Here is a 5,133-nt window from a genome sequence, read left to right as displayed (position 1 = left end):
GTTTGGACAGGATATCCTGCCTGCTTCTTGTACTATGGATAACCACTAAGAAGATAACAATGTACAGTGTATTAATTATTGAAACTGTCCTATTAATCAGCTTTCAAACTGTGTCATTGATATTTGTTTCTCAATAAAAAAAAAGAATGAATGAAACTAGAAGGCATCAAGTTAAGTGGAAAAACCAGACATAGAAAGACACGTTCTGCATATTCTTTTACACAGTGATGTGAGATTGTAAACTAGTGACTTAGAAAGTCTGGTATGCATGTGGATATGTGAAAACTATAGAAAGGAAAATTGAATCTGATCAGGGCACAATGTATAAATGTGTGGACATACCACCTTTGTAGGTACGATTTATGTGACTCAACAAGAAATACAAGTGTGAGCTTATACTCATGTGTGTGGCTTATGGGATGAATTGTAATTGCCGACAAATGGTTCAGTCTACACACAATTCATTTATCATTTTAAAAACTGGGACAACAGCATGTTTCCTATAGTTTTCATTAGCAATAAATTACAAAATGTGTGCCATTCACCACCGAGTGTGATATGATTTGTAGCCACAAGGACACAAAATGTTCTGTTTTTTTTTTTTTTTCCCCAGAGGATGGCAGTGTGCATACGGTGTTTCATTTGTCCCATCATCATAAACGAGAATTCTTTAATTAAGCAGGCTTTTCCCCCACAAACCACTAACTTTGATTAATTCTAAACATATTGCAGTTCCATGGAGAGCAACGCTCCTTTTGCAACCTTTAAAGGAACCTTTGAGACCTGACCACTCCCACTGCTCTCACTTGTAAGCCAATATTCTCTTTACCTTGAGATTGAAAGGGCCCATAGCCTTGCCCACTTGTGCCTGCATGGAGTTGTGCATGTGGCTCACTGATTTCAGTGACTTCCATCACATTTTTGAGGACTTCAGTTATAACTGCCTTTCATAACACTCACGTAAATACTCACATTCTCTAGTATGGACCGTACACATTTTAGTAGTGAATTATTTGTTACTTTGTGTGAAACTGTCTCAAATAATATTTAGTTTTTGTGAGTGGCAAAGGATGAAGAGAGGTTGGTGTGGGAAGAGTATTTAATGATGTATGAAAAGAATGTTCATGATATGGTGTTGGAAGAACAAAGTAGGGCTGGCGAGATAGCTCAGTCGACGAGGCGCGTGCTTTGGCACGCACAGGGCCCAGGGTTCTATCCCTGGCACCACATGCTGTGCTGGCCTCATGCCTCAGGCATGCTGAGCCAGCATCTGAGTATGGGTGTGGGGATGCATGCCTGTAATCTCAGCACTAGAGAAGCTGAAGACAGGAGGATCACTATGAGTTCAAGCTGCGTAGTGAGACCCTGCACAAAATAAAAAATAAAAAAAAGAAAGAACAAAGTAGGACACCAAATTGAATATGCAATATTGACTTGATTATGGAAAACTGAATGAGGCAAAGACTGGAAAAATAAACTAAAGAATTGGCAGTGGTAGCCTCTTAATGGTCAGATGATGAGAAACTAATTTTCTTCATACTTTTGTCTATTTCCCATGACCTGTATTTACTAGTTCCATAGGAAGTCAGAATACTTCTCCAAAAGAATCTGTAATATAAAGTCATACAAGAGAATCAAATGTTTCAAAAAGTCATATTATAAAATTCCAAGAAGAATATATAGAAATCATTATTTTGTTTATTTGTATGTATTTAGTACAGGGTCTGCAGGGTCTCACTACACAGATTGGACTCGTAGTGATCCTCCCGTTTTTAGCCTCCCAAGCGCTGGGATTACAGGCATGTACCATCATGTAGGTGCACTGAGATGGCAATAGAAATCATTGTTATTCACAAAAGAAGTTATAAGAATTCAGATAGGCACAGAACATTTGCCAAAGATTGCTATTTGTTGAGGAAATGCAAATCAAGGCTATAATCAATTATCACTACATAGCCCAGCTTATAACTGAAGTTAAAAACTCTGATAATTTCCAATAATGGCCAGAATGTGCATCTATCTATATATTCAATGGTAGCATCAATGCTTCTAACAGCAAAATATTGGAAATACATCAAAGAAAACTATTATCAGTAGTCTTTGTTGTCTCTGTAAAATCTGACTTTTCTGATAGAAATTAGAATTGTGGAAAACTCACATTTTTCAGATCTGCCTATGTATACCAAGTTAAAGATTTATCTGTTCAAATCAATTTTGATTAAGTGTAATTTAAAAATATTATATGATGGAATGAGTTGACATTTGGAAGAGAGGCATAACTCAGTGAATCAATATTTTGCAGAAGAGCAGGGCATAAGGTAACAGAGTCTTTCCAAAGTAAAAGTCATTCCAGTGCAGAAGAGAGCACTGACAATGAATATGAGTCTCATCAACATTGTTTCAGATCCTACGTTGCATGAATGTAATATTTAAACCATTATTATTAAAATGCTTCTCTTTTAAAAAACTTATTTTTCCAATCACATTTGTATATAAAGCCCCTCAGGTAGCTGAGGTTACAGGTGCGTGCCACCATAGCCAGCTATCCAGCCATTTAAACAGGGCGATATGCTAGCATATAGGAGGAACCTCTTTATTAGGAAACTCTTATAGCTGTTTTGGGAAAAAGAAAGATCAATTTTTTATCGGAAAATCTTTGCGAATGATTTCTGCCTAGTTTTAAGGCTAATCTTATTCTTTGTTCTGGATTCTATTACATTAATAAAATAATTGCTCTTCTAAAACTGTATTTCTTTCCTCGTTTTTCTTGTATTTTAGAGAAGGATCTGCAGGGTGTTCAGGGTCTCACTACTAGATCGGACTCGTAGTGAATCGCCTGTTTACAGTCTCCCAAGAGCTAGGATTACAGGCCTGCGCCACCATGCCTAGTCTCAATCACTGTCTCTGTGCACCCCAGGGGCGGGGCTAGCATGGCAGACCCGGAGATGGAACCCCCAGCCCCTTTGCCTGCTTGCAGGCACTTTAATCCACTGAGCTATTTGGCCAGCCCTTCCTCCTTTACTAGTATTATCAAAGTTCATAGCTCTCCAATAAAATTTAAATTTATTTATTCTGTTTGTGTATAAAATTCAAGGTATTTATTGTAGATATCAAATGTTAGTATCAGGAATACAGTTTCGGACTGTAGAGCAAAACGGAAAGGGAGGAGTTGGAGCTGGAACGCAGAAGACGTGACTAGTGTTCCATTCTGTCATCAATCAGCACGTGGTCCTCTTCAGACTCCTCCCCACCCTTATTCATTACAGAAGGCTATGAAGTTCAGGCAAAGCATCTATCACATTTGTCTCTTTGTAAAATTCAGTGAATCTCTTCATTATTAGAGAGCAGGGTACAGTCTGTTTACTGTTAATGTTTGTAAATCTTTCCAGGCTATCCAACCCACCAATGTTATTATGTGATGGAATATCCTATACTTTACAAGCTTACTCATGTATCCAGTACTTTTAGAATAATATTTCTTGCCTCTGTAAGCATGTCTTCTGGGCAGGTGTATTCACAGAGACCAGGATTGAGTGTTTAATGACAAAAGCTTCCACTGAACAAAAAGCAAGATTTATGCTTTCAATACCTCATCCAGAGGTTTCTGTGAATGTATAACCTAGTAAATCTAAATTTAAAACACACTTAATACTCATTAAAATTGTTTGTCCATTCCTGCGATTAAAAATAAGTTATACAAAGCAGATTAGAACAGTATAAATTTTATTACAAATTCATGGCAATGATACCATCTTTTTTATTAGCTTCATCCTAAAATATACTTCTGTCCAAGACCCTACTTGTGACATCTGTTCTATATTTACTTTTCCATCACTGAGTCTTTCAGGTTTCATAAAACCCATATTGAAAGATAAACTTGATTTCTAGGATGCTAATTTCTTTCTTTCTTTCTTTCTTTCTTTCTTTCTTTCTTTCTTTCTTTCTTTCTTTCTTTCTTTCTTTCTTTCTTTCTTTTTTGATGGAACCAGGGATTGAATTCAGACCCTTGCACTTGGCAGGGAAGTGCTTATTCTACTGAGCCATCTCCCTGGCCCTCTAGGATGCTAATTTCTAACACGAAGGATCAAGGCTTTCTTTTTTGGAGTGCCTCACACATTCTAGCCACTCAGGCTACCACTGAGCTATATTCCCAGCCCCTGAGAAAGTATATTTTTAATGAAAAACTTGATACTGAGAACTTAGAGAGTTATTAATATTTCAGAATATTCTGGTGGGGGCCATATCAGCATTTCCCCCTACATTGCTGTCCACAAAGTGATTATGATTTTTTCTCCCCTTTTTGTAATGGTGCTATTTTTCCAGTGACTTTTCCTGAGTTTCAGATTAAAATAGTATTACTTGCCTTAAACCTACTTAGGTGATTATACTTTATAACTGTCCAACAGGGCATATATTTTTTTCTTTTCTATGAACTCAGTCAGGAAACACACTTTCCCACAAACACAGGTGTCATCCATTGTGTTCACATTCTTTTCGCTTTGTTAGTATTGCTCCACTCCTTCCGTTAATTTTCTGAATAAACACAATGAGTGTCTTGGATGTTCTGGGCACTATGCTAGGTATTATGGGCATAAAAAAGCAGAGTTCAGCTGGTGGCTAGAAGATATATTTCCAAGTGTTATAATACCCTGCGATTGGGAGATATATGGTAGTACAAGTGCTAAGAAAATCAAAGTAATAAGGATAGCTAGGAAAAAAGTTTGAAAATTGTTAATAAGAGTAAAGGTAGAGAAGGCTTTCCCTATCTGACTTGAAAACATAATACAAGTAAGGACATGGCCTTTTCTATTCTTCAGAGAGTTTGAGTTATTCTCCCTCACCTTAGTATCCCATACAGTGGCAGATTATTTCAGCCTTTAGCATTCTGGTAATTCTCTTCCTTATCCCCATGTTCTTGGTCAATATTAATAGTCAATGGCCAAAAGTACTTCAAGTCTTGCAAGAAAACAAATTCCAACCCAGACTGATATATCCTGCAAAACTATCTTTCAAATATAATGGAGAAGTGAAATATTTTCATGACAAAGAACAACTAAAGAATTTCATGATGACAAAGCCAAGCCTACACAGACTACTAAATGAAGTTCTAGAGAGAGAGCAAATTGATCACAG

Source organism: Octodon degus, unplaced genomic scaffold (assembly GCF_000260255.1).
Source record: "Octodon degus isolate 3935 unplaced genomic scaffold, OctDeg1.0 scaffold00015, whole genome shotgun sequence".
Lineage (NCBI taxonomy): Eukaryota > Metazoa > Chordata > Mammalia > Rodentia > Octodontidae > Octodon > Octodon degus.
Note: the sequence above shows the minus strand (reverse complement) of the source record.